At 43.6% G+C, this 20,928-nt stretch overlaps 1 protein-coding gene across 3 annotated transcripts in view; it reads right to left on the bottom strand.

The window, feature by feature from the left end:
• sorbs2a (sorbin and SH3 domain containing 2a) overlaps window positions 1-19,327 on the bottom strand; it is a 92,869-nt gene extending 73,542 nt beyond the window's left edge. The window contains exons 1-2 of one of the 3 annotated variants that reach the window (XM_045214133.1): window positions 18,794-19,327; window positions 1,328-1,457 (exon numbers count right to left, since the gene is read on the bottom strand). The gene's annotated coding sequence lies outside the window, so the exon portion shown is untranslated. The remainder of the gene's footprint in view (window positions 1-1,327; window positions 1,458-18,793) is intronic. The other 2 variants (XM_041872159.2, XM_045214134.1) reach the window with 2 other exon arrangements.
• Between the last annotated feature and the right edge of the window lie 1,601 nt (window positions 19,328-20,928).

Genomic DNA, 20,928 nt, shown 5'->3' with positions numbered 1-20,928 from the left:
TGAACCACATTCCATCCATTAACGGCCTATCGATTGATCACTGTGGACACTGTGCGTACACAACCCTGCGAGGGTAAAAATGTCCCTGTCCCATTCGCCAATGGCAACAAAGCGTCCCTGTGTGTGTGTGAGGTCAGGGGGAACGATGGCCAAGCGAGCTGCACTCTCTCTCTCTCTGTGAGTGTGCGGGGCGGGGGTCAAGGTAGCATTCCACAACACCTCAGAGACTGGCCTAATGGACAGATCATTGTAGAGGGGGAAAAGAGAGGGAGGAAAAAGAAAAGAAAGAATCTGGTGTTGATGCACTCTGTGAAAGTGAAATGGGTAGAATGAAGTAGCGGAGAGTGAAGGCAGGGGAGGGTTTGGGGTTCAAATTAGAGAGTTATGGAAGGCTTCCTTGTACTACACAAAATTCAATCCATCTCTCTCCCTCTGCCTCCATCTTCCCCCTGCTCTCTCTCTTTCAATATTTTAGCCATGTTGTATCTGTGATATGATGACACATCAGGGTTCAAGACAGCCAAGTGGCACGGGACCAGTGAGGCTGTGTAAACATGATGAGCATTGACAAGATTCCAGAGGCCAAAGCACTAAAGGCCATACACAATTTTGACAGGCAGCCGAGATGTTAGAAGTGAAAATGCAAGCAACGTATTGTTTTTGTGGCTGTATTGTAGGCTATTTGAAGAGCCTGGTTTGGGTTTGACGTTTCTATGTTCCAAATGAAAGCAGAGTACAGTTTTTTGCTGGACTTTTTCCTGAGGTTAGAGGTTTGGGAAGGGAAAACGGTTTAATTTGAAACCATTTTTGTCCTGTCCACTGTTGGGTTTGGCTATGGTGTACTGCTGGGATGTAGCAGTAAAGTTCTATTCCAACAGACAAAGAGTAGCCAATCTAATCATATCACAAAAAAACCTAAATAAAAAAGGTACAGGTTCTCAATCAAAAAACTAAAAATTACTAAAATAAAATACTATAATGCAAAAATAAACAAAGCAAAGACTTCATTAAATATATATATTTTTTAATACTTGTTTATCAATCCTTAATTAATTATTCATAATTTTGGAGTGCAAATAATTACTGCTGGACTATTCCATTCACATTTGCCCCTCACTGTTAATTTGATGACAACTTATGAACTGTTATCAATAGCATTTATCCAGTCCCCTGATACGCAAGTGTTCGACTCCCTATGGTTTGTGAGGCATATCCGTTCAAACAAAGCCTACTCTCACTGACATTACACCTGCAAACACAGCAAAAACCATTACCTTTCATGTACAGACAGCAAGTGCAGGAGTGGCAACAACAACAACAATCTCACCGTCGTAAAAATCTAAAGCCGGGAGACTTATTCGGGAGAGACGGGCATCGGTGAGCTCAATTCTTCCCTTGTTCCGGAGAATTCCGCACTCCTCCTCAGGCTTTAGATCCAGAGCCTAGTCTGTCCGTTCCTGGGAAGCACACAGATGCAACAGAAAGAAGAGAAAACAGAGATTTAGAGAGAGGGAGGGAGAGAGAGAGAGAGAGAGAGATCCCTGTTTAGGTGAAGCAGTATTGAGATAGGGCTATTTTGAGACACAGACATGCTTGCTGCAACTACAGGACTGGAAAGTTACCCCTAGAATAGGGGGGTCAGAGTGTGTGTGAATGTGTATGGGGGGGTGGATAAAGTGACAGGATCTGCTTCTGAATATGCATACACACACACACATGTACAGCCATCACACACTTACAAACCCACACGCTCGCGCACACACACACACACACACACCTCCCTGTCCCAGGAATGAGCTTTACCAGCGGTGCAGTAGCTCAGTAGCAGACTGGCATTCCTCTGTCCAGATAAGCAGCGCAGTAAAAATAAATGATGGATAGACTAGAAGGGGGACGCAATGAGCAGACTGCGTGGAGTGAGGTGTCAGAGAGGTAACGCACAGCCATCTCTCCCCAGCATCGCTATTTGAACGGCTATGTCCGTGCCATTAACTTATAGGGGGCCAGTTTCCGTACACAAACAAAGTCGAGCAACAAGCCCCGGTTGATATAGCCCATGCAGCCTCTGAATGGTTTATGGAACATGCAGTACACAAGCTTTCGCTCTCTGCTGTTGACAGTTTGATCATCTGTCAGAAAAGTTGGCCCGGCTCAGTGTGATGATCCGCACGCACAAACATTAAGCACACACACACGCAGTATACTACACACATAGTATACGACACACACACACACACACACACCCTCTCCCCTCTACCCTATCCCGACCAGCTATTCGCAGGCAAGTGATGTAACTAGAGCTATATGTACCTCGCATTCAGAGGCTGGTCATCCCGTAGCTACTGGACCACATTCTCCTCTCTAAACTCAGCAGTAAACCAAAACAGACGCAAATAGATGCAGCAAGTGACATACACACACACACAACATAACATAAGCTTCATCCGCCTGGTCCCTGAGATGTTCATTAAGTACCTTTAATGAACCCCTTGGATGAGTCGAATTAAACTCACTGGTGGTCACTGATGAGGTAGCCAATACTGATACATTATTCAACGTATTTCAGAAAAAGGAGTTAGTTATCGTGGACAAGCCTCAATTCATTACCGCAACTTCTCCCGTGAACTTCCACCTGCTCACACTCTCTCATGGGCTTCGTCCCAATTTAGTACATGGCTTCCTTTCCTACTTTCCAATCAAAACAGATGGATGACAAGACTGGATAGGTTTTCAATAAATGGTTTTCATCAAGATAAATAATTTCAAATCAGTGGCCATGAAGGAAAAGCGATGAGGAGAGGAAGCTGTCAAGGAAATAGCGGGATAAAGCCAGAGCGAGAGAGGGTTTGATGTTTCGCTTGTTGCCATAACATGTGTACATGCCTACAGAAACAGGAGCTGTGGACAACCACTCCCTTTTCTTGTGGATTTTGGGAGACTCCTACAATTGCCAACCACAAGAGCTCCTTTGGCCATTTGGGGTGCAGCTTTAAGTGTTGTGAGGTCTGAGATGCATTTCTGCTGTTTACGGAAAAGGCACATTGACGTACAGCACAGTGCCTACTATGTGGTTCCACTGTGAACATGCCATGACAAATGGAGAGAGTTTCATTTTGTTGGAGAGATGAGGACAATCTGTGAATAATTGATGTGAGAGGAAACACAGGTTGTACTCCATCCACTGCTATAAGTTAAAATGGTTCCAATGGTCTGTATAGATAACCTCTGAACTTTACACACCATCATGTATTAGTGAGCTATAAATATGATGACTCGCATGTGAATGTACCGTACAATACATAGACTCATTTCATTTCACTAGACATAAAGTATATTTGCCTAATTCTAAAGTTAAGGTCATGCAACTTGAATTGCAAGTCTTTATCATCCAAATGCTTTGAGACACAGAAATCACTGTTAATCGAATAGGTGTTTAAATTATTCTGATGCTAACTAGCTAACATGATGCTAACTAATACCACATAGTTTCTAAACCAAGTGGTGCAACATCGCGAGACTTCCGGGAGCATTTGTGAAGCAAACCAAGCAGACCGGGGTTTGAGAATTCAATGAGAGAAGTGAAAAACTTTTAAGTTGTTAATTTTCTCGAAGTCTCCAGGCACAACCTAGATTCAAGGCAATGTCTTCAGTATTTGAACATGTTATTACTCCAACTTCGTGAAAGTGACAAACTGACACGTTTTCATTTTCGTCAAAAGTGCAGTTTGGCGCGAGACAAACGTTAGACCCGATGACGTGTTTCTGCACATGAGCTTAGCTAGCCAATGTCACCATGAGAAGCAGTTTATGCCCGTCCTCATACTGTGCCGTCTTTGCTAATACTTTCAACTAGTTAGCTTGATGCTAACGATGCCAACAGCAAGCTATCTCCTAGCAACAGAGCTAGCAACAAGTCAACCACAAACTTTGCTAACAACAACAACCTGGTGCTAACTAATGCTAACAACAAACTAAGTCCTAGCAATAGCGCTAGCAACAGTTGAACTGCTACCGCTAGCTAGCTCAGTGCTAACTAGAAGGCCCAGAGAAACTCTCATCCACCTGCATGTCCAGCAACTATGCAGTGTGACAAAATGGAGCATCGATTCAGCCAGCTGCCCATCCCGGATCAACACAGTCTGAGTCCCTCTGTCACCCTGCCAATGATGAAGTGGGAACGCTCAAATCCCATCTAAAAAGGTACTGACGGCCACCATGGAAACCAGCAGCGCTGACGACATGATAACATGTCCGCTGCCACTGAAGTAGTCCCCTTCTAAGCCTGGGACCTTGAGGACCACAGTGATTGGGGCGTCAGCTGTCATGATTAAGCGGCAACTGGCTGCGCTAAAAACCGCAGATCGAACACGTGCCGGGGATAGTTGCGGTATCTCGACGAGCTGAGAATTGACGTGTGCTAATGATGTAACCTTGGGGGGGATATTCAGACAGATCATGGACCTAAAACGAGCTGTCTGTTATTCTGTCGGTTATTCTGAGGGCCAGAAGGACAGCAATGTCCAGTCTGTTCCATTTCAGTTCAGTCATGAAAAGAGATAAATGGAACGTTTTCATCCAACCTGGTACTGACTAGTCTTACGGCATTTAAACACAAATTGGGCATTATCGCTGATTGCTGTGCAGGTAGACTTCAGTAATACATGATTGATAGAGGGAGAAAATAATTAACCAAATATGGTGCACGAACAGCTCTGGAATGATCTCATTAAAGTACCAGAGGCAAAAAGCTGGCACACACACACGAGCCAATCAGGACTAGACGGGGCGCGTCAACATCGTCTCACCGGCCTGATTTCAACACCCAATCCATTATCAGCACCAATATGGGTCCAGCCATTCCCAGCTAAGTGAGTGACAGTTTATTCAAAGCAGAGAGGAGCAGGGTAAACACAAATTACAGTGACAACGTCTGCATCCCAAATGACACCATTCCCTATAGTGTACTACTTTTGACCAGGGACCCTATAGGGCTATGGCCAAAGTAATACACTATCCTTGGAATAGAGTGCCATTTGGGACACATCCAACCTCAGTTTAGGGATGGACCCAAAAAAATGGAACGGGGCCTAGGACTATATTTCACCCCACTAGCAAACATGGGGTGGTTGGCTTCATTCAAATAGAATTACTCTATGGTTGGCTTAATGTATGTCACCTATGGATAACGAGGAACACTGTCCTGGTATGCTGATTATATAAAACCTGTCATAATAGCCTGTTTATTAGTTGCCGTGGTTAACGCAACATAAACTAGGCCTAAGTTAAATCATATAGAGCGCTGCAGTATATAGTAGTAGCCTGTGAGACATTTGCCATGTAAAGGTTAGATACAGCCCTATAAGATGAATGGCAAAATGGCCCCAAATAGAATTCAACGTAGGCTATGGCTACCCTTTGACATACCCTTCATATATCAAATAAACTGCATCCCACTGTTGGGCCTGAACCTTATCAACAGTTTTGGGACGTGAAGTGTTGGGAGATCGATGTCATAAGTGGGAACATTATTCTCCTACAATAGAGTGCTGTAAGAACGTTATGAACATTATGACACGAGCCATCCATCAATCCTGCCCTACCTTTCCCAGACTCCCTCACACCTCTGCTCTGGGACCCACCGACGGGCCCATTTCCTGCCGCCTCGCCCGGCAGCCAATCAGGCGCCCACGCTCACTACTTCCCTCGCATTCTGCCCGGTAACGGGATCCAAACTGTTGGCGGCGGCGCCCAGGCATTTTGGCTTAGGATGTGTCAACCCCGGGATTTACACATACTTGACTGGTGCAGGGTTTAGAGACGGGAGGCTTTCTTTAGCGCTACACCTCTTTCATCAAACCGGGAGCGACAGAAACAAGGGAGGGAAAGAGAGGGAGGGAGGGAGGGAGGGAGGGAGGAGAGAGAGAGAGAGAGAGAGGGAGGGAGGGAGGGAGGGAGGGAGGGAGGGAGGGAGGGAGGGAGGGAGGGAGGGAGGGAGGGAGGGAGGGAGGGAGGGAGGGAGGGAGGCAGTTAGGATGGGTGTGGCACGGGTGGTGTGTGTGTGGAGCCCTTTCTTCCTCTACATATCCCAACGCCAGTTCCGCCATATCGTTGGCGCAAACTACTCTCACAGCTGGTGCAACGTCTGGTAGTGTGTGTTGTCGCGGCAATAGAATACACAGAGAGAAGGAGCGAAAGGAAGAGGAAGAGAAAAAGAGAGAGATGGATGTTGGATTGTCATTAATACTTTCCTCCTCCGTAATCCTTACGGCTCAGTTTCACCGCCTACCCCGGGCCCACAGAAAGGTCACACAGGAACAAGAGGGGCACCACCACTGTGCCTTTTCAGAGAGAGCTTGACCTTTGAGCCCCATGAATCAACAAACAGGACGTAAACAAACGAGACCCGGGATAGGAGGAGCTGGTTTAACACTTTGAAAGCATAACGGTCTTATAAAGAAACGTAGGCTTCGTACATTCAATAACCTCAGAAATAACTCCTACATTTGAAACACTGCAGGCTTAAGCTTTCAGTACTTTGTGTTGATATCTAGAATATTCTACCCTAAAGCGTTATAGAGGATTTGCTTGACTCAGCAATAGTTGTTTCTATAGGGGGGGGGGGGGTCAATTGAAACCAACTGTAACTTTGTTCCCCACAGTAGCACTTTCGAAAAGTACAATAGTCCTGCTACATGTAGGGAGAAAAAGCTATTGTGTGTCCTCTTTCACACAGAGAAGATCTGTTGGTGTTCCGGTGACGTCGACCCCTCTTGATGCTGTGAAAATAACGCCTGGCTCCCAAATGGCACCCTAACCCCTATATTGTGCACTACTTTCGACCACAGCTCTATGAATAGGGTGCCATTTGGGACACAACCAGTGCCGATTTTAGCATGTCAATCTTGGTGGGGAAAACAAAACAAAAAATGTGAGATGCATGCCAGCAAAGGCACTACAGAACACAACACTAAACAATACATTAATTGCACTATAACGGTGACAAACGGTGCCCACAAACTGTTAGGGCCTACATAAAGCTGCCCCAACAGCAGAGTCCCAACAGCAGTCCCCAACACCTTACCATTGCTACACCTGGCTATCAGCGGAGCCTTGTCTGGCAGCGAAACAGTTCATTCAGCCTCATTTACTGCCTTTAAAAAAAACATAGCTGATATGGCTGACTTGCTTAAACAAATGTGGTTTCTACTGACAATTGAGATGTACAAACTATGGCATAAGGGGACGACAAGCGGATAAGAGGCAATTCGTAATTTCGATTAAGACATTAATGAGCGAGCTACGACGGACGTAGTCAATATAACTATTTGTTCAGCACTTTTGAAATGTACAGCGACAGAATTCAGAACATGGGCCGTTCTTAGTGTTCTCCCTGTACACCAAGTCAGAACCGTAGGCTAAATAAAGGGGGTATATAAGCAGACAATGAAAGCTCTTACAATATTCGATGATTACATTTCTCTAAAACAGGCTATAGGCTACATGTGCACGTCAAATAACACAATTATATTATAGAATGTGGTGTGTGCTGAATTTGCACGTGCAAGCCAAGCGCCACCACTACTATGAGTAGCACTGTCCAAGCTGTCCAAAACAAAGTCTGCAAACAAGCACACACCGGCCACGAACCATGTGTTTACAATACCGCATTGGTGAAAATAGACCAAATTATTAGAGTGAGGCACATGGGCTACTAACAGCTTACTACACAACATACACTTAGTATTACTAACATACACTTAGTATTACTTTCTTAGCTATCTCCCTGGCATATTGCATGATTTATGCAGCAGCATACAAGAAATGTTTGGACTCACCTTGTTGTGCTGTGCTCACTTAAAACAGGAAGGTGGCGTGGCGGTCCTTCGTGGGCAAATTTTGTAATCAAACTTTGTCATCAAAGTCTGGAATTCTCTGGATTTATTGTGGGAACTCGGGGGGGAAAAAAAACACAGCCACTCCACTGAATAGCAGGCTAGTGATTGCTTTGCAATACTTGCCGTTTGCCACTGATTCCTTCCAAACCACTCATTGTTGAATTTGCGATTTCCAACTTGTTGTTTAATGTTTATGTACAATGGCCGATGAGCACCGATACGTTTTCTCTATAATTTCTCTTCATATGACAAGGATTAAAAAGGACTTGCCAGTAGATTGTCGACTTGATTCATGATGATGACTGCTAGCTAAGATTTTGAACGTAAGATGTTGACATGATCAGTCCAATCAAAGCTACTGTACATATAACGTGATTTGACGTCATTTTATCAGTGGCCAACATGAGAACCAACATGTGAAGTTCATAGGAGCATGTCAAACTGGGTGCCGAATGAAAGCTAAGAGTATATTTTTTTTTAGAAATTAAGGCATATACACTGAGGCACATTGACTGACCAGGTGAATCCAGGTGAAAGCTATGACCCCTTATTGGTGTCACCTGTCAAAGCCACTTCAAATCAGTGTAGATGAAGGGCAGGAAACGGGTTAAAGAAGGATTTTTAAGCCTTGAGACAATTGAGAGATGGATTGTGTATGTGTGCCATTCAGAGGGTGAATGGACAAGACAAAACATTTAAGTGCCTTTGAACAGGGTATGGTAGTAGGTGCCAGGTGCACCAGTTTGAGTGTGTCAAGAACTGCAACACTGCTGGGTTTTTCACGCTCAACAGTTTCCCGTTTGAATCAAGAATGGTCCACCACCCAAAGGACATCCAGCCAACTTGACACAACTGTGGGAAGCATTAGAGTCAACATGGGCCAGCATCCCTGTGGAACGCTTTCGACACCTTGTAGAGTCCATGGCCCCAACGAATTGAGGCTGTTCTGAGGTCAAAAGGGGGTGCAACTCAATATTAGGAAGGTGTACCTAATGTTTTGTACACTCAGTGGATATACACTGCTCAAAAAAATAAAGGGAACACTTAAACAACACAATGTAACTCCAAGTCAATCACACTTCTGTGAAATCAAACTGTCCACTTAGGAAGCAACACTGATTGACAATAAATTTCACATGCTGTTGTGCAAATGGAATAGACAACAGGTGGAAATTATAGGCAATTAGCAAGACACCCCCAATAAAGAAGTGGTTCTGCAGGTGGTGACCACAGACCACTTCTCAGTTCCTATGCTTCCTGGCTGATGTTTTGGTCACTTTTGAATGCTGGCGGTGCTTTCACTCTAGTGGTAGCATGAGACGGAGTCTACAACCCACAGAAGTGGCTCAGGTAGTGCAGCTCATCCAGGATGGCACATCAATGCGAGCTGTGGCAAGAAGGTTTGCTGTGTCTTTCAGCGTAGTGTCCAGAGCATGGAGGCGCTACCAGGAGACAGGCCAGTACATCAGGAGACGTGGAGGAGGCCGTAGGAGGGCAACAACCCAGCAGCAGGACCGCTACCTCCGCCTTTGTGCAAGGAGGAGCAGGAGGAGCACTGCCAGAGCCCTGCAAAATGACCTCCAGCAGGCCACAAATGTGCATGTGTCTGCTCAAACGGTCAGAAACAGACTCAATGAGGGTGGTATGAGGGCCCGACGTCCACAGGTGGGGGTTGTGCTTACAGCCGAACACCGTGCAGGACGTTTGGCATTTGCCAGAGAACACCAAGATTGGCAAATTCGCCACTGGCGCCCTGTGCTCTTCACAGATGAAAGCAGGTTCACACTGAGCACATGTGACAGACGTGACATAGTCTTGAGACGCCGTGGAGAACGTTCTGCTGCCTACAACATCCTCCAGCATGACCGGTTTGGCGGTGGGTCAGTCATGATGTGGGGTGGCATTTCTTTGGGGGGCCGCACAGCCCTCCATGTGCTCGCCAGAGGTAGCCTGACTGCCATTAGGTACCGAGATGAGATCCTCAGACCCCTTGTGAGACCATATGCTGGTGCGGTTGGCCCTGGGTTCCTCCTAATGCAAGACAATGCTAGACCTCATGTGGCTGGAGTGTGTCAGCAGTTCCTGCAAGAGGAAGGCATTGATGCTATGGACTGGCCCGCCCGTTCCCCAGACCTGAATCCAATTGAGCACATCTGGGACATCATGTCTCGCTCCATCCACCAACGCCACGTTGCACCACAGACTGTCCAGGAGTTGGCGGATGCTTTAGTCCAGGTCCGGGAGGAGATTCCTCAGGAGACCATCCGCCACCTCATCAGGAGCATGCCCAGGCATTGTAGGGAGGTCATACAGGCACGTGGAGGCCACACACACTACTGAGCCTCATTTTGACTTGTTTTAAGGACATTACATCAAAGTTGGATCAGCCTGTAGTGTGGTTTTCCACTTTAAAGGCTTTAATTTCTGGTCAAACAGATGGAAAAAGGGTCATAGAAAACATCTACCAGAAAGTCTTAAAAAGGTTTTAGAAATACATCAAAACACAATAATATTGAAGTAAAGACCACTGTCAACTAATATCAACACTTATATTTAGTTCACACATTTTTCTGCCTTCTATAAGTTTAAGAAACATTGCCTTGTGCCTTGAAATGCCATTACCAAAAAACCCACATATCGTTAAAGCATTTTCTCAGAGGAAGTTGCTGCACTTATTTAGAGTAATTCCTGTCCTAGAATGGAAATTCTTGTTTAGGTTCCACCTCAAAGACTGACGTAGGCGGCTAATACATATTCAGGAATTGGGGGTGAGAACGTTGTGGTGATTTCCACGTGTAGCATAAAAAATAAAAAATAGGGCACTAACAGCTCAGCGTAACTAGCTAGCATGCTAACCATAGCCAGCCAATTAAAGTTTATAATCTTTTTACATTTTAGTAATTTAGCAGAGCGACTTACAGGAGCAATTAGGGTTAAGTGCCTTGCTCAAGGGCACAGAGTTTTTTCACCTAGTCGGCTCAGGGATTCTAACCATAACTTTTTGGTTACTGGCCCAATGCTCTTCACCGCTATGCTACCTGCCGCCTTTAAGACAAAATAATGATTTCAGAAAAAGACTGGTTAAGAGATAAGTCTCAGATAAACCGTGCCTATATGAGCTGTTGACATGTTGAGGGTTGACGTTTGTCTGACTCTTGCCGTTTGATAATTCCAAAGAAATCGTGTCGGATTCAGGACATCGTTAATATTTGGACATGCACACAGACATTATAAAATTCTAAAATTGATTAAATCGTTTTTTTCCCTCATCAATCTACACACAGTACCCCATAATGACAAAGCAAAAACAGGTTTTTAGACATTTTAGCAAATTTACTTTAAAAATATATTAGTAATTTAAAATAAAAAACTGAAATATTACATTTACATAAGTATTCAGACCCTTTACTAAGTACTTTGTTGAAGCCCCTTTGGCAGCGATTACAGCCTTGAGACAAGCTTGGCACACCTGTATTTGGGGAGCGTCGCTGCACAGCTATTTTCAGGTCTCTCCAGAGATGTTCGATCCGGTTCAAGTCTGGGCTCTGACTGGGCCACTCAAGGACATTCAGAGACTTGTCCCGAAGCCACTCCTGCATTGTTTTGGCTGTGTGCTTAGGGTCGTTGTCCTGTTGGAAGGTGAACCTTCGCCCCAGTCTGAGGTCCTGAGCGCTCTGGAGCAGGTTTTCATCAAGGATCACTCTGTACTTTAATCCGTTCATCTTTCCCTCGATCCTGACAAGTCTCCCAGTCCCTGCCGCCAAAAAACATCCCCACAGCATGATGCTGCCATCACCATGCTTCACTGGGATGGTGCCAGGTTCCCTCCAGACATGACTCTTGGCATTCAGGCCAAAGAGTTCAATCTTGGTTTCATCAAACCAGAGAATCTTGTTTCTCATGGTCTGAGAGTCCTTTAGGCAAACTCCAAGCGGGCTGTCATGTGCCTTTTACTGAGGAGTGGCTTCCATCTGGCCACTCTACCATAAAGGCCTGATTGGTGGAGTGCTGCAGAGATGGTTGTCCTTCTGGAAGGTTCTCCCATCTCCACAGAGGAACTCCGGAGCTCTGTCAGAGTGACCATCTGGTTCTTGTTCACCTTCCTGACCAAGGCCCTTCTCCACCGATTGCTCAGTTTGGCCGGGTGGCCAGCTCTAGGAAGAGTCTTGGTGGCTCCAAACTTATTCCATTTTAAAATGATGGGGGCCACTGTGTTCTTGGGGACCTTCAATGCTGCAGACATTTTTTGGCACCCTTCCCCATATCTGTGCCTCGACACAATCCTGTCTCAGGGCTCTACGGACAATTCCTTCAACCTCATGGCTTGGTTTTTGCTCTGACCTTATATAGACAGGTGTGTGCCTTTCCAAATCATGTCCAATCAATAAAATGTACCACAGGTGGACTCCAATCAGGTTGTAGAAACATCTCAAGGATGATCAATGGAAACCAGATGCACCTGAGCTCAATTTCGAGTCTCATAGCAAACGGTCTGAATACTTATGTAAATAAAGGTATTTCAGTTTACATTTTTTAATACATTTGCAAAAAATTCTAAAAACCTGTTTTCGCTTTGTCATTATGGGGTATTGTGTGTAGATTGATGAGGATTCTTTAAAAAAAAATCAATTTTAGAATAAGGCTGTAACGTAACAAAATGTGGAAAAAGTGAAGGGGTCTGAATACTTTCCGAATGCACTGTATTCTTTGTTCTCTCTGTTATCATTTCAGCAAGCTAGCTAGCTATATATCAATGCATTTTCTAAATTGCGGCCGCGAATCCGCCATAGAAATAGAAAGCATATAAGCTCCGTAATATGGATAGCCTAATGAACAGTATGGAGTGTGTATTGAAGCCATGGGCGAGTTTGTTTTGCATTGCCCCAGGTGGGTGGAGATTTCTCTTTAGGATCAATGGAATGGTTGAAAATGAGCAAACCCCTTCACACCGTGCAAAACAAATTTGCCTAAAATGTTAGCGGTCAAAACCATTCATCTTGGGGCAACGGGTGGAGCGGGGTTCTATAATGCAATCATATCATGCAATTTTACCATTTAAATAATGGTCTTTTTTTTATGCAGACTAGTTAAAAAAATAAGTGAAACTAGACTAATTATCCAATGGATTATGATAATTTGCTGGTAAAAAGGGGAGGTGCAAAAACAGTTTGCACCCCCTATTTTCATTTGCTCCATTGCAAGGAGGCCAAGTGTAGGTCTTCACTAGTTAACACAGCCACAAAGTCATGAACCCCATTTATTTATAAGTTTTCTCTTCTTAAAATTGGATTTTAAATATAACTCACCTTAAAAACCCCTAATTAGATCTAATTAGCATAATACAAAATCCCTATAACAATCTGTCAGTTTAAACTTGAGATACAGTATCTATTTTTTTTGCACTGGATGCCTCTCAATCCACCGCATCCGCCGGTGTTGCACTTCCGCATCTGCGGTGAAAGGTGACAGAGCTAGAGCGGTGTGTGTCAGACCATGAGACATCCCGAAAATAGGTCTTCTCACAAAATAGTCTGTAGTGTCCGAACGGTTTGGCCTATAAACTATTATGACCTCTATGGAAAGATGAGACCGCTCATGAACACGTTTTGCTCTATGACCCCCACAAGCATCTTGGGACTCGTCTGAAGTCGGTACAGCCGATCTGCCAACTTCTGTCTGAAGCGTCCGAACAGTTTGGGCTACACACTAACCCCTCTCACGAACACATACATGTCGGTTGTTTTGCTCTAGGACGCCCACAGGCCTCACAAGACTCGTCTGAAGGTCCCCCGGTACCAGTTGAAAACAGTGAATGGAAGTATATATGCAGACTATTTAGTTCCAAAATAGGGGGTTAAATACATACAAAAAGTTTCCTGATCTTTCTTACATTTCTCAGATATAGGACAGACAACTTCCTTTAAAAAAAAATTGGGGGACTACCTGTTGTTCCATGCAGTGAATCTGTTATTCAATTCGATTGTATGGGCTAATAGCTGTAAGGCCAAAAATATTTTTCATCAAATAATTTTTTTTTTATACTTCAAGGGGTCTTAAAATTCAAAATCAAATAGCTCAATTATCCTTGGTATGACCTTCTTAAAACAATTCCATATAGCTTAGTAGAACCCCTTGATTAATAAACATTGCCATGCTGGTGGGTGGTAACATTTAAAGACATAAAATCCAGCCCTGAAATGAAACGTAGGCTGAAAATAATGTGCACGTAATCTCATAGGAAAAGACACGTAAGACTCACCGAAAAATCCTTAGTTACACATTCAAGTCCAAATGTATCATACTTTGACTAAACCGATGACTTGACTTACATCTTTGTGCAACATCATGGGTAAGCTCTGTCCTTTCAGCTCGAAAATGTGGATTCGACTGCTGTGGGCGATTATGATATTTTCACATTTCTCTCCCTCATGAGGTGGGAGGATAATAAAAATTCACAGAAGTAACAAGTAAAGTTAGACATCAATTAGTTAGTGTTTTTACTGATATCAATTTTGTTTATTAATTATGAAGTGATTAAAACTCAAAATGTCATTACCAAATCGGTAATGGAATTTCAGAAACATCTGAAACGGAATTTCTGCAATTGAATTGGCTACAATGGGAAATATATTAGTCACAAATCACAGTTGGGTTCACAACTTTGGAAAGCACAGCACAGCGCTGTACAGTACAGAAAAGTAGAGTATAGTTCAGTACAGTTCAGTACACAGTAGAGCACACTAGAGTTGAGTACACTAATGTACTGTACTCTACTTTGATGTCCAAACTTGTGAAACATAGAAGTCGATGTTCGTTTCAGATTTGGTCCGACCCGGACCAATCAAAGTTGGTCTTGTTTGGGGGCAGAGCTCATTAAAATAATAGCGAGTGTGTAGAATAATACCCAAAAATGCAAAGAAGGATATTGCATATTTATACATTTGTGCATCTATTTAGGATACATCACCATGATCAGAATGACATTCATATACATAATTATGCATTTCTGTGTAGTACAGATCTGGAACCCATGATGAAATTCCGTTACCATAAATCTGTTACCGGGTGTAACTCCACTTCACTTACTGTAGTTCAATAATTTAAACAAATTCAAAGTCAAGGTGGTGTCATATCTGACACCCCATTCTTTCTGCAGACATAGTTGAATCTTAATTCGGAGCAGATATTGAACGTTTTTGGAAAACGTGGACACAAAAAACTGAGGGAGATTTTATGAAATTCTTTTCTTTTTTTTTTCTTTGCATCTGCACAGTAAATGTGTTTCTATAAAATGTTGTGTAAATTGTTAAAAGTAATCCTTGTATGGTTTGTTAAACTTTGAAATTACGGGTTTTTGTTTGGCATACATTTTAAGTGAAAAATCTGAGTCTCAGCGCAATTCTGTTTCCGTGGAATTGCCCTCCACTGGATACACACTGCAGATGGCTACAGCTGATTGGACGGATCCCTTCTTCCTGCTTCCTCTGTCACGCTATCGGCTATCAATCACATCTAGGCTCTATCTCAATTCATCCTTCTCAAATCCTTGCATCCCATCTCCGTTTGGAATGGAATGCAGCCCGCAGTCCGTTATGATTCTTATTTGGATTCCTATTAGTTGTTGAAGAAGCAGCAGACATTCTTCCTGGGGTCCACACAAAACACTAATGGACAAGAAACGCAACACAAATTTAAACTAAGTATACTACGACTAAAGAACAATATGACTATTTAAAAACCAGACAAGAGGCCATTCTCCACTGATCTACCCTTGTGTGACTATGTAATCCCACTACAGCTAATCAGGCTAAGGGCAAAAGGGCAACTCTGAGCCGCTTACTATGAGGAAAGCCTTAAAGTCCACGGCATGCAACCTTCAATTTCACTTCTCCATCATTTCGAAGAATTCGCAATTACGTTGATATGTAGTTGTTTTACTTACTTTAGTTAAATTCACTGACTAAATCACGGTAAATAAGAGTGACTAAAATGTACATTTAAACTGATGGCAAACATGGTAGATAGTTGGAAGGGCTACTAAGATGAACGTTTCTGTGGAAAACTCATGGGAAAACTACAGTACATCTGAATAAAAGGTCATTGAGTTGCTGTATTGGAGATCAGCAAATATGCTCCACAGCCCTTTTATCAAAAGGGTTCTGTGAAACAGGCCAGGCAAGCTTTTCAAAGACAGACCACTTGGGCCATGACATCAGCTCTTCTTCTAAAGCAGGATAGAGAGAGACCGAGACAAAGGGAGAGCGAGTGGGCAAGGGAAAGCAAGGGAAAGAGAAAGGAAGAGAGTTGGAGGGAAGAGATAATGAAATAGAGAGCGAGAGAAAGAGGGAGAAAGAGAGAATGTGTGACCCCTGTTCTGTACTTTCGAGAGAAACCGTATCGCATTCTCCAAATCCCCGATGGCCCGCCTAGATCCTGCACCACTCCCCTCTGCTCTCACTCAGTAACTCTAACTGGCAGGTAGCAGGTGCAGCCACATAGCTGTAGTGGCAGGACACTGTAATGCCATCCCTCCCTGGGCCATCAATCAAGTTCAAATGCGATGATTGTCCCATTAATGTATGGTTATATTTAAGCCGTCCCTCCAGACTGTTTATTGGCTAGCTCGTCTTAGTGACATGCATTCAAACGGCAAGTTGCAAACTGTTGATTCCCATTATGAGTTTCATTGGACGAGGTTGGATTTCTCTCTTGTTCACACACAAACACACGTTACAAAATAGTTTCCAAATACACACACCTACTTCCAGAACTACACACAAACCCATACCCTAACACTTCTGCAAACACATACACACCCCAGACTCTCTCTCAGGTACACTCATAGGCACGGTATGCGGTTCCCGTAGTGATAGCATTACACAGTATTCATTTAAAAAAACACCTCGGAACTGAACAGGAAGAGAGGAAGGCATTAAAATGAGTGTGTGTGTGTGTGCTTGAACATTTCCTGTCAGATCTGGGATGTCGTCTCTGGGCATGAGTGAGCTCACTGAGCTACCATATGTCTGAGACACAGTGGCTGTGCAAAGAGACTACCGTATCATGTCTGACTTAAATAGCCTACATGACAGTTCAGCTGTCCTATGTGACAGCATTCATTTCACCAATTGAATATGCCATCAACCTTCTTAAAAATACAAACGTAGAAATGTAAACCAAGTCATTGATTCTGTGCTACTGCATATAACTACATTGATGCAAAACAACCAACGTGATATGATCACCTTTAGGCTGAAAATAATTATAATTTTAAGGCTCATCAATAATTGCCTGCTATGGCATATGTTAAGACTGATTGCCATTGTTGAAGGGCATAGCAGTGAGTAAAGGAAGTGAAACCCCAGTAATGCTGCAACAATTGGCCAGGGTAATCTTCTTAATGTGCACTAAGCCTTTGATGCCCATGCAGTGGGGATGGTGTAATGACATGAGACCCTTCTGCTAGAGCCCAGTGAGTGAAGGGAGGTTGATGAGCATTTGAATCCAAAGAAAGTAATTTTGTTAATCAGTGAAAGTGAGTAGGTGACAATTTAAATCCATTTGATCACTATGTTCATTTTAAAATGCTCAAGGCAAGAGGGAAAAAAGGGGCATTATTTGGAGGTATGAAAACTGGAGAAAATATAATTTAATTCACTCAATGTCTGGTTTTCCAAGTAGGCTATAGTTGTTTCATTCAATATCTCTTATACAACTTACAAAGTAAACATGGATGGTGTTTATTGCTGCCTTGGCCAATGGTCACCTAGTCCAGGGTTTCCCAAACTCAGGCCTGGGCTGATTCAAATAACCAACTCATCATCAAGTTTTGATTATTTGAGTCAGCTGTGTAGTGCTAGGGCAAAAACCAAAATCAGAGCATTTCTATTATTCTGTACATAAATACGAGACACTCCTGTATATTTGGTATCGACTCCAGTGCACCTGTTTTGTGCCCTGGAGAGTGTTTGACGCATTTCTGCTTAAACATGTATTTTTCGGATTAAAGCCTGTTTCTGTGATTTACCCTCCTGCGCCTGACTCCTTCAACACCACCTTATCACAACTCCATTCAGTATGATGTGTTACGTTTCGTATGGTATGTATTAATTTGTGGATGTCCATCCCCCATTTCGTATGGTATGTTACGACTTACAATTCGTATTATATGTTACAAATTTGGCCCGAGTTTGGGAAACACACAAGCCTGCAAGAAGAGTGCAACAATGTCATTATTGTATTCAACAAGACAACCACTTTTCTCCTCACCCCCCTGGGGCCCGGGCTCCACTAATGACAGTGTAATGATGGTCCTTGCCTAATTGTTGTGTTCATTAACGTGGCAAATATTTGCGCATCAACTCGAGAGCATCCATTCTTGTTCAAGAAGGTCACGCTAGATTGGGTTACCGTAATCATTCTTATTCATTGCCAAGAACTGGCAACACCGGTCCATTGGAATGTGATCAAACCCACTTACATCGAATTGAAGTCGAGTCGTGTTATCTAGAAGTTGACATGGAGAAACTCACCATAATAAAAGCTCCAATTTGTTGTTCAAATTATGGTGAGTGATTTAGAAATAGGCTACAGTATAGCACATTAATTGGGCAATGTAACAACAACCATTCCGCTATGACAGAGAGGGCATTTAGGCTAAGCATCAGCACTGTTGTTTCGTGAAAGCATTCCCAAATAAGCAAACCATGATGTTCCATTAATGTTGCCTTCATTTCAACATTGGCAACATTGTAGACTCTGCTCAGGATATTGGATAATAATGTTTTATCTTTGGTATGAAACTCTGTAGATAGCCTAGCTATACTAGTTACAATATTATCAGATGTGCGCTAATTGCAGTAGCCGTAGCTTGCAGTGGCTGTCACAACATTGCTTACCTCAAAGCGAACGCAGAGACATCTGAAGAAATTCGCTTTTCTACTGTATCAACCTCGTCGACAGGATCCTGCTTGACCGGAATTAAAGTCCATACAATTCTGATATGAGACGGGAAAATGGACAGCGTATACCCTTTTGGCCAGCAGAATTCCGAATGACACCGCACACCTGCCTCGACGTCCTCAATTGTCTCGGTCCAATTTCAAATAAGCAAACAAGCATGGACGTTGCTAGGGCACCGTGCGGTCAGGCAAAAGCAAGGCAACACCCTTTCTCCCGGGTAACTTGCTCTCACTCGGAGCTATGGAGATAGCGTTGCAGTAAAACTGTCCCTTTACTCCTGACAAAACGCCGTCCCACCACGACAACACCTCTTGACTGAAGAGTGGCTAGCTGAAGAGGAGGTGGAGACGAGAGCTCACATTTTTTCCGCATGCTCTGTGCGACGCGGCTGGGTGCCGCCAATCTGACAGATATCCAATGGCTCGAGCCTGCCTCCTTGTTTCCCAGGGAAAGGGCGTTTGTATGCGAGGATGATGACGCTATATGCTGTGTGCGCCTCCATGTGCAAAATGGCCTCGTGCAGTAGCCTACCGGGCAGCCGCGAGCAGCTCATTGGTCCCTCCCGTAGTCATGGCAACGGCCGTGGCTCAATTATGTGCTCTTCTGGGAGGATGGGATGGAGATGTGCAGGTCACCTATAATAGGGCAAAATGTAATTCCCCTACCTCTGAATGTAGTTTGCAAAAGACCTTCACATGTTCTTTCAATGCAGCTGCTTATATTGGAACCTATAGCATATACAGCCTGTTTCTCTGCACTACTGGTTAGGATGCACAAACTGAGCCTGCAGTGTATGATCCATAGCTAGACTAATAGAACACCTGCAGAAGATAAAATGCTAATCTTGATGGATAACTTATCAGGCATTGCAAATGCACACACACACACCATGGTATTACCATGGCTATCAAAGTATACCAACAATATTACAGGACATGGTGAGTACTGAAAGCATGATGTAGCCACACACACACACACACACACACACACACACACACACACACACACACCCACTGAATTATTCAGATGAAGTGTAAAGGGGTTGCCCATGACCCATATAGTAGATGTCCTCTGTGATTTCTGGTCATGGCAGGGGAAAGCACATGGCTTTCTGATGAGAGCAGGTTTGACACATGCTACATACACACAGTGGAAGCTTTATACTCACTACCATAACCTTGGTCACTGTCCAAATGTCTTTGAAAGCTATATGCTCTGAATGAAATTCGATATGATACTCCCTGTGAAACATCGGGCATAATTTGTGTGAAGTGTTTCACAAAATGAAATGACAGAGCCTGGTTCCTCTCTAGGTTTCTTCCTAGGTTCCTGACTTTCTAGGGAGTTCTTCGAGCCACCGTGCTTCTACATCTGCATTGCTTGCTCTTTGAGGTTTTAGGCTGGGTTTCTGTATAAGCACTTTGTGACAACTGCTGATGTAAAAAGGGCTTTATAAATACATTTGATTGATTGATTGATTGAACAGATAAGGAATCATTTAGCCTCAGTGTCCAGGGCTATTCTTTACATTATCTGCAACATTACCAGTCCTATAGCAGACTCTAGACCACTACTGTTTTGCTACACTTGCCCAGACAGTTGTAAACCCTTAACGGGTGTCGTAGTAGAATAACATGAGTAAGAAGAAATTGAGTTTACCTGGAGTACTAATGCATCGTAACACCACTGGGACAGAAATCAATGAGACTCGAGGAAATGGCACACACACACACACACACACTTGCACACACACAAATACACACACTTGCACACACGCACGCACACACGACCAGACGAACCCATATCGCTTATTAATTCTTAAAATGTTTTTCCAGCATAGGTTGTTATGAACAGTCTAGTGGGCATATCAGTGGGGACGACCTCATAAGGAAGTGAAGACATAAGAAATGCCCCTGAAAGAAAAACATTAGTTGAAAGAGAGGAGAGTGGCCTTGTATTTCCAGCCGAGGCACTTATCCTACTGTACATCTCTCTCAGCTGTAGTCATGTTGATTGATTGATTGATTTAATTTATTTGATAATGAAAAGTAGTAGGCTGCTCCAGCAAGAG

The sequence above is a fragment of the Coregonus clupeaformis genome, unplaced genomic scaffold, assembly GCF_020615455.1.
Source record: "Coregonus clupeaformis isolate EN_2021a unplaced genomic scaffold, ASM2061545v1 scaf0201, whole genome shotgun sequence".
In the NCBI taxonomy this organism is placed as follows: domain Eukaryota; kingdom Metazoa; phylum Chordata; class Actinopteri; order Salmoniformes; family Salmonidae; genus Coregonus; species Coregonus clupeaformis.
The sequence above is the reverse complement of the archived record's forward strand: the minus strand, read 5'-3'. Positions and strand labels throughout refer to the sequence as shown.